General features: G+C 45.8%; 1 protein-coding gene across 4 annotated transcripts in view; it reads left to right on the plus strand.

Moving 5' to 3' along the window:
* Positions 1-12,954, plus strand: part of lrfn2b (leucine rich repeat and fibronectin type III domain containing 2b) — a 49,132-nt gene that overhangs the window by 22,991 nt on the left and 13,187 nt on the right. For 2 of the 4 annotated variants that reach the window (XM_055506249.1, XM_029140989.3), the window contains exons 2-3: positions 3,006-3,116; positions 7,977-8,073. The gene's annotated coding sequence lies outside the window, so the exon portion shown is untranslated. The remainder of the gene's footprint in view (positions 1-3,005; positions 3,117-7,976; positions 8,074-12,954) is intronic. The other 2 variants (XM_029140990.3, XM_055506248.1) reach the window with 2 other exon arrangements.

The raw sequence follows: 12,954 nt of genomic DNA on the forward strand, positions 1-12,954 counted from the left end.
TCAAATCCTCTAAGCTGCTTTGCATGCAGCGGAGCGCGGCCGCGTCTCCTGCCGGGCTCTGATTGTTTGTTTACTGCCTTTTTAACCTGTCATCACACCTCAGCACCGGGATGTGAACTGGCATGGTTCGGGTGAGCGAGTCGAGCAACTGCTTTAAATTGAACACGTCTGGGTTTTAAGCTCCTGTCGTCACCTTGAAGCCGCCTCGCTGTGCTGCTGAGCCTGACCTTTAACCCCTGTGGACCCCATTAGGAACGCGGGGGTGATATTCCACTGCTGTCACTCGTCCCGTGGAGGATGCACACTCCGCTCGCTTCAGTGGTTTAGCGTCCTTCCACTCCGCTGGCCTTTAGAACAGTCGACACACTATTCCCTCCATTCCAGCAAATGAGATTTGTTGTTCTACATCTGTGAGAGGGCTAAGCAGCAGAGCTCGGTGATTATCAGTCCGTGTGCCGCGCTTAGTAGAGGTGGAAGTCAGACGGCGGGGGTGTGGGGCAGAAATCACTGACAAGGTCAACCTTGGTGACATACAGACAGTGACTTAGCCCAGAGCCCACGGCTGATAATGTGCAGCGCTGGGGCTTCAGCGTTATATAAAAGTTAAGCCCCGACTGGAGCCACACTCCCCCCTGCTGGTTCAGGATTACAAGCCGGGAGCCTGGGTACCTGTGAGTCCTGGTGTCGACCCGGCACAACTGTGGTACCACACATGGCAACACTAACTACACAACTAACACAACTAACACAACTAACTACACTGCTGGAGCAGACTGCTGATGATTCTATAACACCAATATAACACCAGTATAACACCAGTACGCTGTTAACAATACTACATCATCACTTGGTGCTTCTTTCTGACCACTGCTGTTCTATTTGTTTATATTATTACTGCTGCAGGTTCTATTGGACTGTGGGCTTGCAGCGTCCTGATCCCGGTCCCAGTTGGTTCTGGTTAGAACTCACTAAAGGGAGAACACTTTCTTCGACAGGAAGTGAGTGGTTGCTTTTCCCAGCACCACAACCTCTAGCGTCTGGTGCCATCTTTACTGCTTTACCGTCGCTTCCTGTGGTTGTTTCCACTTTACATTTTCTCCCTGAATCTTTTATTCATTTCCTGGCATGTTGATTAAGTTAATGAAAGGAGAGATGGGAATGGAACTCATCATGTTTTATAGATCAAAGACACAATGAGGTCTGAGCTGCTTTGCCCCGTGTTTTTCTCTCAATTAGCTGAGTGGCTGCCACTGTCTGCTGATGTCAGGCCCAGCAGCTGGAGATCAATAGAAGGCAGAGGCACCGCTGGGAGTCGGGTTCACTGGGGTGTGAGCGCCGTCGCTCTCCCACCTTACTGCTCGTTTAACATATTTATTATCATCTGCATCTTCTCATAACCATATCTTATTCTTTTCTTAGTCTCATGTCCCATTTTCCCACAGAGGCCTTGGATTACATAAAAGTTTCTGTGTTGTTACACACTAATTAATGAGCATGTTGTTGGCTAATTACCGTCAGCTGACACTGTGCTTGTTTGCTTGCAAGCATGTTTGTTTCTTACAGTCTGGAACTAGACTGGAGTTTACGAGTAAGAGCAGGATTTTTTTTCAATTTGCAGATCATTTGACTAAGCTGCTGCAGTGAAGATGGTCTGTTTCTGCCATGCAGAAGCTTGGTGTTTCATCCTCTCTGGTGCATTTGAATGTAAAGTGATGAGACTCTGAGCATTAAGAGCAGCAACCACAGTTAAGGCCAGAGTGAAGGTGTCAGTTTGAGACCTTCAGTCACAGTTTACACCACTAAACTAATCTGTGGCTTCAGCTTCACTCTCATCAGCCGAGGTGTAAAAACATTAAGGCTTTCCTGGTTCCGCTGGCGCTGCAGCCTCATGAGTGAGTGCTTGGCAGCATCCCGCCGGTCCGTCTGCCTGTAGCTACAGAGCGCCGGGCTGCGGCAGCACCGTCAGCTGGGGCTCAACTGGGTCACGGGGGGAGAAGGCTGGAGGTGAAGTGGCACGCTTTAATAAAGAAAGAGCCGCGCACGCATTCTGTGAAACCGCTTCATGATTTATCCTCGACACGGCTCAGGCAGTGTGTCGCCTGTGTGGCTTCAGCCTCATGCTGTGGGAAACGTGCAGCCAGCACGCAGAGCTGATTCGCCTCCTGCTCTGTGAAACAACAGCGCAACGACGTAGTGGAAGCTTTACTAAACGTTAAATTACAGTTGGTGAAACTCATAATAAAAGCTTTTCATGTTGGAACAGCTGAGCCAGCTTATTTTAAACAGCCAAACCTACTGGTAGAAACCCAGATACTGTCAGTGTGTGCTCTACTGCGATCAAAATGAGCACAGACCAGTGTAGGACCCGTCACTGTGGCTGAAGTGAAGCCTTTTCCCACCTTTCGCTTTAAAAACCAATCTCTTCATGCAGCCGGACGCGTTGACCCAAAACACTCAAATGTTCCACCTACCTTCCACCATACTGTATCAAAGTAACAAAGCAAAGACACGCCAGGGACCCTAACCATGGAAAGATGTGTTCACTGGTGACACAGAAGCCTGATTTACAGCAAAGTCAATAATGATGAAATCACTTATTAGATGCAATAATACAGCAAATACTGGCTCATACAGTAGCTGCAGCAGTTCATTGTGCAGGGAGCCACAGGGACCCTGATCCAAGGACATCAAACACATTCAACACATACTAAGACTGTGTTTTCTGTGGTTATAGCAAGACAACTGTAGACCTGTGAGACACGTAAACAGAATGATGATAATGTATTAGAATATAAGTGGGACACAGCTCTTCACTCAGCAAAGATTTGTTATTACATGTCATTTCCGGAGCCTCTGGCCTGGAACAGTCGATGCTAAAAGCAGAACAGAGGAGATTCGCTCCCAGGTTGTTGCACGGTGTCATGAACTCAGATGGAGTTGGTTCAGTGTCGCCGGGAGTCGGCCGAGCCAGGACGCACCACTCACGTCTGCTCTGTCTCCCACAGAGGGTCGGACGAGGATGGTTCCAGGGCCTCAGGCAGCACAGGGGCATGAAGGTGGAATCCTGACCTCAGGTGGTTCCTCTGCGTCGTGAACCTCACCTCACCTCATTCACTGTGAGTACCTCACGCAGCTAATGATGAGTGTGTGTGACAGTGGAGACAGCAGCGTTTACAAGAGGTCAGATTTAAAAGGTCACAATATTGAAAAGGCTCACGTGTGAGTGTGTGTTTGAAACAAGCTGAAGGGGCTGATGCCACCTGATCTCACAGCAAGGCCAGCTGTGTGTCTCTGAATTCACGGCTTCACACTACTATTGACCAGGTTCCAGTTCTGTGCCATCTGTTTTACATTATCATGTGTGCAGCCTCTGCCAGGGAACAGTCGATGCTAAAAGCACCGACAGGAGAGTTGCCTGCAGATGGACGCACAAACTGAATTCACATCGTTATGACCCAGATGTGTTACAAATGTGTAGTCTCAGTTTACCAGAATATACAATGTATATATGTACAAATAATAGAAATGAGTGTGGGTCCGAGCTCCCCTGAGACCAGCTTCTCTTGGAGATGAATATTTTAGCAGTGGTCATTCAGAGAAAGCTCTTGTTATTCCTTGAAAATCTTCTATTCAGGGCTTTTGTCAGGAGCATTGACCCCAAAGTGTCAGCGTGGACCCGTCTCCTCAGGCTGACATGTTGGGGATAAGCAGCACAGGACAGAGAGCGAGAACGAAACAGCCCAAGGTAGCAGTTCAGCTAAGCAGGACTGTGCTTGCTGATTTACAGGCCGTGCTGTTCTGAAACGTCCAGCTGCGAACTGTTCGTCTGTAGATGACGAGTTGGTAAAAGCATAAAAACCCAGAAATAGCTGGTTTTAGGAGACTGTGAGCTCCAGCCAGCATGGGGAAGTCTGCGGCTGCTGTCGTGTTGTGTTGTCGTCACGTTGTCCTCTCACTCGTGTGACAGTATTGCTGCACTTCATGCCCAGCACAAACTCAAGAATTAGGTTAGTAAGAATTTAAATCCATGGCGGATTTGTAATAACGGTAGTCGTTAGTGAGCAAAGCTTCCTCTCGTCCACCACCAGAACGTCAGTCGCAGTTTAACGCTCCGTCAACAGCATCTGGACGTTGTCCTGCATCATAACATCCTCCACCAAAGGCTCATCTTCACGCAGAGACAGCTCATGATAAAACATATAAAATGCTTCACTGATCAGTTCTAATATAAAACACGCAATTTGGCATCCAGCAGCTGTAATGACATCACTGTCTGCAGCATAAGTGTCTGTGATGGGTGACGATAGCAGTAAAGTGTTAAACCTGACAAACTCACAGTTACAGCTGCTACCAGCTGTCTTCAGGAGGTACAGTATGTACAAATGGCTGAGGAAACGAGAGAGGACCTAAACGTCCAGACAAACAAAAGAAGTTTAAAAATGGCCAACATACATATTTAATAACCAAACAAACCTAGGCATCACACTATAACATATTAACATCCCACATTCCTTCGTTAATTCATCTTTTAAAGGTTTAGTCACCAACTGGGTTGGTGGTTTATTCTTTCTATCTAGTTTGCATAAACACTCCTTTGTAGCTTCTAGTCCTCTCTGCAGACCCCCACGGGTAAAGCACCATTAATTAGGAAGCATGTCTTGTGTAAAACATGGCTTCAAGATGAACGTTTGCGTTAGCTTCTCACTGGCTCAAACATGATGCAGGAAATGAGCGTGTACATCCAGACGCAAAATAAATGAGAGGAATGTGTATCAGAGCAGGCAGTAATTCAAGGAGGAGGAAAACAACACTCTTTCACCTCCTGCTGAATTTTTCATTGTTATGTGGTGCATTCAAGGACCAATTGTGGGGAGAGGAAATGAGACAGGCGCTCTTTTTCCCAAGACGGAAAATATCCATCTGTGGACGAGACGAGAGGTGAAATGATGAAGCGCTTATTGTTGCGCTGCTAAAAAATGAATCAAAGAACATCAGGATGTTGACTTTGAATATTAATGAGGAGCTGCAGCAGGAACTTCATTAGTGCGGCCCTAAATCACAGGCTAATTAGCCTGATGTAACAAACCTTCATGGAAACCTTCATCTCTTGAATGTGCAGAGTTTTGTCTTCATCAACCAGTGAAGCTGTTGTCGGCCTATTTTTTAATCATTTTAATAATCAACACTGCAATAACAGCAAAATAAAGACATTTGCCAAATCATGAGCCAAGGCTGTGACAGTGTAGAGCGGTAGCAGCAGGACATGTATAATCTTTGTTGTTGAACATCCTGCCAGAGGAGGAGCGCTATCGTTTTTCCCTTCATGTGCCTGAGTAAGGACATTCCCTGGGGATAATTATTACTAGTGTGAAAGTTCGGCCTCCAGCCTTTGGAGGCGCAGTGTGTCTTTGCTGAAGAGGCAAAGTTTAATAACAATATTATTTAATATTCAACATATTTGGTGGCTGTTATTTCAATATTGTAATGAAACCGAACACCAACAGTTCAGCATTTTCTAGGCATTTGTCTACCTCATACATGGAAATGAGGCTTTTCTGGGTCATAGTAAGTCTACGTCAGAGAAACAAGCATGGGAATAAAAACACATATTGTCTCAGTGCTAATTATAAGACAAACAGTAAGAAACACAATCGTCTGTGAAAATCAGTAAGAATAGAAGGCGCTACAGCTGTTGACAGTGAAATGCTATTAAAGCCATTTATCAAACTCGCCATCTTTTACTTCCTTTAAGCGTCTTTTAAAAACCTTTCATCTTGATAACCTGAAGCTAATGAGCTTAGCAGGTGTAATCACAGAAGCAGGTTATTATATGTCTTTGTGCTCCAGAGTGGATTAGTTTCGTTTCACGGCTTCCCACAGTCCCAGACTACATGTAGAGTGTAATAAATATGTATGGACCAACCCATTAGGCCTCTCATTCAAATGAACCACTCTACAAACGTCAAAACGTTTTGCTCTATTTTAATGATGAGATGGAGAAGTGGGGAAACCTCAACATTTTCCAGCTGCACATGTGCAGCAGGTGAACCTCACGTTATGCAGCTGGGCCACATGCTGGCTACGACGACAGAGCACGGTACAGTCAAGTCATTCACTGTAAACGTCACCAGGAAAACCCGGTTTGGTTAAGCTCAAGTAGAACCTCCTGTCCACACGGTGGTTTGTCTTTGGACTGTGGGAGGAAATCAGAGAAAACCTACACAGACATGGGACAATGCAAACTCCACGGAGACAGGGATCAACCCCAGCAGTCACCTCCCAGCACAGCACTGCCCTTAAACAGTGGAGGACACCTACAGTCCGGATGGAGTTTAGGAGCATCATGTCTAATGCTGCACAATCACGGCTCCTCAGACCACGCAGTGTGTTGGAGTTTCACCTGTGGTGAAGTCTCCTCTGTCTGACAGCCCCCCACCGCCACCACGGAACCAACGATCCGGATACAGTAGCACCAGCTCCGGGGCTTCAGCTCAACATTTGACCAAATGGCATAATTGCATGAAAAGAACCTTTCTTATTTATTATTTATTTATAATGTGTTTATGTGAAAATGAAAATATCGGCTGTACTCTGTAGTTGTAGCAGCTGTTTGTCAGCTGGTGAGTGTGTGTCTAAATGTCGTCAGTCTCTTGGGCTAATTTAGACATTAATTAAGATGGAAAAACATCTTAATTAATGTCTTAATTTCTACACCAACAATTCATTTAGAATAAACTGGAAAAAAGCTTTATTGATAAAGTAGGCCAATGTTACAAGGGCCTGCAGGAAAAAAATGTTTACCTCCAATTTAAAAGCTCATGGAAAAATCCAACCTTACTTAATTTAAGAAGAAACTGCTTTATATTTGTAAACTGTGGAAGGGAACAATGCTGTTTATGAAGTCTGTTGATCTGATTTGATCCGAATCTGAACAAAGGATTAGTTCTATAACAGATGTTATCAGTGACCTGATGGCTGAGCAGACTGATGGCCTTTCCCACATCACCTGCTGTGACAGACAGGATGGCTGGACCAGTAACCGATGTCCTAGCATCTTAGTCTGTAGCAGCTTCACCAAGAGATGGTTAATAGAGACCTGACCTATTTTTGGCTGTAAATGAAACAACACTTCCTCCAAAGCTGCAGCCGTGAGGTTTAAGGGTGTGATCATGTTGCTCCTGTATCTTCCTCACTGGGCTCCATTTTGTCCCACACAGCGACTTGTGGGCTCATGCTTGTTTTAACAAAGCTGGGTTTAGTGACAGTCGTCTGCAAACTTCTATGTGCCTTTCTCCTTGTTGGTCCTGTTTGTTGAAGGGCTTTTTCTTTGAATGATCAGAAACATTGTTCCCTCATTGTCTGTTGAAAGGCTTCACAACTGCCTGCTCTATTTTGCAACTACTAGTAGAGAAAAGGTGGCATGATTGTGTAGATGCAGGTGTATCTGACAGGTCAAAGTCTGCAAGCCATTGTGGGATGAAGCTGCCGTCTGTGTCTTCGTGTCTCAGACAGGATCTGCACATGTGGTTGCTGTGTTCTTCTCTGTGTGAATACAACAAGCCTCCAAGGGCAACAGATCATATATGAATATGAGTATTAGCTAAATGTGGACATACACTGTGGCTATCAGTGTCGTTCGCATTGACCTTTGTCCCAGTAGCTGAACTGACCTCAAGGGGCTTTTAATGCACTGAGCTGCTTCACACTTCTCCTCTTACCGAAGACGAACACGAGACTCTAAGATAAACATGTAATTCCACTCAAGTGTTCGGGGGAAACAGTGCTGTCAGACTTTCTGATGTACCTGTCGTCATGTAGGTCAGTGTAACACAAAAGCAAGTAGCTTCTTACTGTTCTTTGCTCCAGTTTGTGTCCCACTGAACAACAGCTGGTGTCATCAGGTCTTCTGACCTCTAACGTCTGACTGTATGCTTGTGTTCATGAGCTGAAGCTCAGCTGACGTCCTGTGTTTCCAGGTCGTCTGTGTGCCCGTGTGAGAGTGATAAAGGCGGAGGCTGTGGTTGCGGTGGGAGTCCATAAGTGAACCTATGGCAGAGAGACAGCTCAGTAAAGGTAAGAGGACTAATGGCCTGTTCGCCTAAGACAGATCTCAGATCAGTTAACTCTCCTCAGTCATTACATCCAGCTCCTCCTCATCTAAAACAGTGGTTGAAGGACAGGACTATGGTTCATTCATATGGCATTCAGAGATGCAGGCTGAAAGTTCCTGGATGGGGGGTAGGTCAAAGGAGGCACCTCTTCATTTCATGTTTAAAATGCTTACTACTATGATTGCTACAGTATGACCTGATGACGAAGCTGAACAATCACGTGTTCACCATCAAAGAGATACTGATAAGATGAGGAGTGTTGATTTCCAAAGTATGACCTTATGTTTGACCTTCTGATTAAAGCTTACGTCTCCCCAGCAGTGAATTGTCTGCGCACTACTGTGATATGTCACCTTCTATTCATGGACTCTCCATCTATGCTGACGATTAGGTCCCAGGGACACGACAGGAGAAAAAAGTCATTAAAAAGGTTCCAGGTTTTCTTGGATGTTTTTCTGTATATACTTTATACTGTACATGACCACAATCAGTCAAAGACAGTAAATATGGTCCTTAGAACTAAATGGAAATTATCTGCTTTTCACTCCAATAAAAAAAAAAAAAAAAACTGGTGGTAACCAAATAAAATAACAGGAAAAAAACAAGGTTGGTGGTTGACCAGAAGGGATTGGGTTGGTGGTTGACCAGAGGGGACTGGGTCGGTGGTTGACCAGAGGGGACTGGGTCAGTGGTTGACCAGAGGGGTCTGGGTTGGTGGTTAACCAGAGGGGAATGGGTTGGTGGTTGACCAGAGGGGTCTGGGTTGCTGCCCCAGGTCTGAGTCATCACGCTGTGTGGGACTGTCTGCTGCGCTGGGGCTGACCCTGGGTGAATAAACATGTACACTGCATTTTGCTGATGAGGTATTCACATCAAAAGTCTGTATGAACATAGTACAGTATGTAAAGACTGGACCGAACCACTGTGTCTATTGCTTACTTCCATCAAGTCTCTTGAGGATCTAAGGAACTATTAGGTTTTAACTTACAGTACATGCAAAGTATGAAATGCATTAGAATGAATCATTAATAATGAACTTCTTCAGTACATTACCTCTAGTCATGAGGTAGAAACACAGACAGATTCTACATTTGCCACGTGAGCAGACTCCAGTTGTGTAACTGTTGAAAAGTTTGAGGGGCACCAAATCACTTGCAATGATGCCTGCTGTCCCAAACCCACATGGCTTGAAGGGCTGAGCAGAGACACGCCTCCAGCTCTGTGGAGGGTGGAGGAAACCCTGCTGGGTTGCTGGGTCGCTCGGAGGCCAGTCGGGTTGTCCTTACTGTAGGCTTTGATGATAGCAGAGGCCCCAGAGGATGCACACGTGACACGGGAACCGAAGGATAGCGGTCTTAGCAGTGACAGGATTAGATGCGTTCTCAGCCAGATCTTTCCGTCCCTAAGGAGCTGGAGCTGCGGCTGCAGCTGAGTGGATCAATCTCGAGAAGTGCTGTGAAATTCGGAGCATTTCAAAGCCCAAACCCTTCTGATTACGTTTGACGGATAATGGGTGGATTTCACGCTCCACACGGCTCATACTCAACCGTGGCTCTCCTCCCAGGTGTTGGTGCATCCTCAGAACAAACGTTTACTTCATGCAGTGAATCTCCCACTTAGAACTGGAGCAAATTGGATGGAAAAATCGATCAGACATCACACTTACACTGGTGACAAGTGGTGAAGTGTGTATGAAAAATCGACCATCAGAAAACCTAACAGCTTCACGTCAGTAAAATCAGCGACTGAAACTAAAGCTCAGACCTTCAGGACTTTCATGTCAACATGTTTGGGCCCTTTGGTCTGTCACACAAAGTTCTCCTTTAACTCCTAGAAGACAATGACGTGATTCCTCTGTAGCCTCCTTTACATTAAGGTGACTTGTCACCCTTCCTCCCTGCTCAACGGTGAGACAAGTGACGAGACGCATATCTGCTGCAGTTTGCTTCGCAGGAGCTGATTTAGTTTGTCAGCTGGTGTCATGGCCGCCTGCCTCGGCCTCGCAACTCACAGTTAGAGCTGCCACCGTAGGCTGCATGAGCCTCAGTCAGGCTCCAGAAGGCTAGGCAGGGGTCAAAGGTCGGGAAGACACTGCTATTAATCATCCTGCTGAAGCTAAGAACCAGAACATCTTTGCTCTGTGTCCTGTTATATGGTGACTCCCTGCATATGTCAGACCTTCCACCAGCTCAAAGGCTGCCATCCACCCCTCCCTCTGTATTTAACGTGAGACAAAGGAGAAAAAGCATCCATTGGTTAATTATACGGACCCACTGGAGTCAGTGACATTTGTCTGTGTTTGCAGTTACAGAAAACGTCCTGCATTTATAAAGTGATCCTCAGTAATATGTTAATAACTGAGGTCAAAGGTCACAGCGGCTACTGGTGTCCTCCTTCATTTTAAATATGGGGCCCAACGCATTAGAACCTGGGAATATGATAGAACAATGTGTCCAGTGGGGTCATTTATGGACAATAGATGCACTGAATGAATTTACCTTGTTTCTAATTTTACAACTGGTGTTTGTGGCGTTACCCGTGCTTTTGGCTGATAACGGACCACGAAGAGCTCATAACACTGAGCAGCCTGGACACGAGCTGATTGATGCTGACACCAACTGAGCTAAAGGGTGAACAGGAGCCAAACAGCTTTAAGCACCTGGACCTGGTGCCTTCCCTTTGAATGCCTGTAGGTTTATCCTAATATACATTGATCTATGCCTGAGTGGCTTGTAGACTTTGGACCCTGCTGGGTGAACACACTAAAAAGTGAAAGGGAGAGAACATGCAGCTAAAAGCCTTGTGTGTCATCAGATGAAAACATTTTTGTCTTCACGTTTCTCTTCCTCTTTCTCCTCCTTAATTATCGTAAAGGGGTGGATACCAATTGTTTCCACCTCTCGCATCACGGTTTGTTTTCAGCGACAGACCAACCAGAGTTATCATCACTGTCCCTGGAATGTTCGCATCTTTTTCTCCTAACCAAAAACGAAACAACACAGGCTGTTATCAGGATTAACAAACCTCAGGGTCCCAGCTCAAGGTCTCTGGGGCTGGACAAGCGCTTTGCAGTGTTTGTTTACCCAGCCTGGATTTAATTCAGCATTCATGGCTCAGCTTAGCTTTTTTCTTCTACAGTGTAAGTTTTACCTCATTCCTGAAGAAATGATGTCCTTGTGCTATTTGTCCTGTTAAATGCACCAGTGTCTGCACAGAACTGCTCCATCCATCCCAGCATGAAGGGATGAAGTCCGGTCTGCAGCTGTTCAAGAGCCGCTCAGCTCTACACGGCCCAGGCCACGCGGGATCAACCTCAGCGAAACGGTGCTGCACAGATCTGAGCTCAGCTGCTCATGAAGTAATGTTTGAACTGTAAGACACTGGTCTCCAGATGCTGTGAGCTTAAAGGCAGTTAGCAGCTCCCGTACACGTCTTCAGTGTGAACCTACTGTAACTTATAACCTTTACCTATTTGTTTGACAACAATCCAACAATCATGAGCATAACATTTCACGACTAGGAGACAAAACCTAGTTATTATGGGTTGAACATCAATTACTAATAAGGCACACGACTACGTGGTGAAACATCTCATTCGTTTCCAGGCAACTTAGCGTAAGTTATGTAATTCCCCCATCACGCCTGTCTAACTGCAGCAGGGCTGATGCTGGTCACGTACGGGGAGAAGGAATGTAATCCCTCCATCTCAATGCCAGCAGCGTGTCCAAGCAACGGCAGGAGAAGGGCTTCTGCTGTGGAGGAGGAAGTCACTCAGAACAAAGGGCAGCTCCCTTCTTCCTCAGCCTGCTACGCAGACACGCGCTGGTAAACAGTGGTGAGGGCACACACCCCTCAGTGATGCTGAAGGAGGATTTCTACAAAACAGGAGGACTCAGACAGGACAGGAGCGAAGCTGCTGTGTGTACGTTAAAATACAGGACATCACAGTATGTGTCACAGATGTCTTAGATGCTTATAAGTGTTTTTTATCTGCACTGTAGCAAATAGAAAGCATGACTTTGTTACTGCACTGAATGAGCCCACCCCAGGGCTTCTCTCTTGTCTTCTTCCTCTCGTGCGTGTCAAGTAATTCCCAACTCTTAACTTTACTGATGCTGCACTAACGTCCTGACGGATGTGATAATGCGGCAGAACCTAAGAATTTAAGCCTCTGCTGAAATACATGCAATGTAGACCAGTCTGGCTAATGAGCTGGGATTTATTTCGCCTTAAAGCTCTGCAGTCACAGGAAGCGGCACAGTGTCCAAGTGAAACCTGGAGCCATTGGTGGCTGTGTGTGTACGGGGAGAGAAATAGGACGACGCCAGAGAAAGAATCAGTGGTCACAAAGCTACTACAGCATCATGTCTCTGGTACAAACCCTGCCTCCTCCTTTGAAGCCTTATAAGACAGTTATACATATGCAGATAATGTGGAAGCAACATTGAGGGTAACAACTTTCTATATCAATGTTTCACTAGTCTTTTAGACCCACATTTTCACTTTAAACAATTCATTTTTAAGCAGCTTCAGACCCTGAAGGCAACATTTACCTCAGTTATTAAAGCTGAGACTAAAATCCTGTAGTGAAACGCTGTCTAAGTGGTTCTAACAAAAGCCTGTATTAATCTACTGTCTAATACTAACGCACTGTGAAACACTGATCATACATGTCAGCAGGTGCTAAGCCTTCTGGGTAACCATCAACAGTCATCACTTCTTCAAGTGTGTAAATGATTAACAGTGATTATAACCATTGCAAAGCAGCAGCTCCCACTTCTCTGTGGCGTGTGGGGCAGTGGGGTACTTACCTCTGACCTTCTGCCTTCAGCTGCTGTAACTA

The sequence above is a fragment of the Betta splendens genome, chromosome 24 (genome assembly GCF_900634795.4).
Source record: "Betta splendens chromosome 24, fBetSpl5.4, whole genome shotgun sequence".
In the NCBI taxonomy this organism is placed as follows: Eukaryota; Metazoa; Chordata; class Actinopteri; order Anabantiformes; family Osphronemidae; genus Betta; species Betta splendens.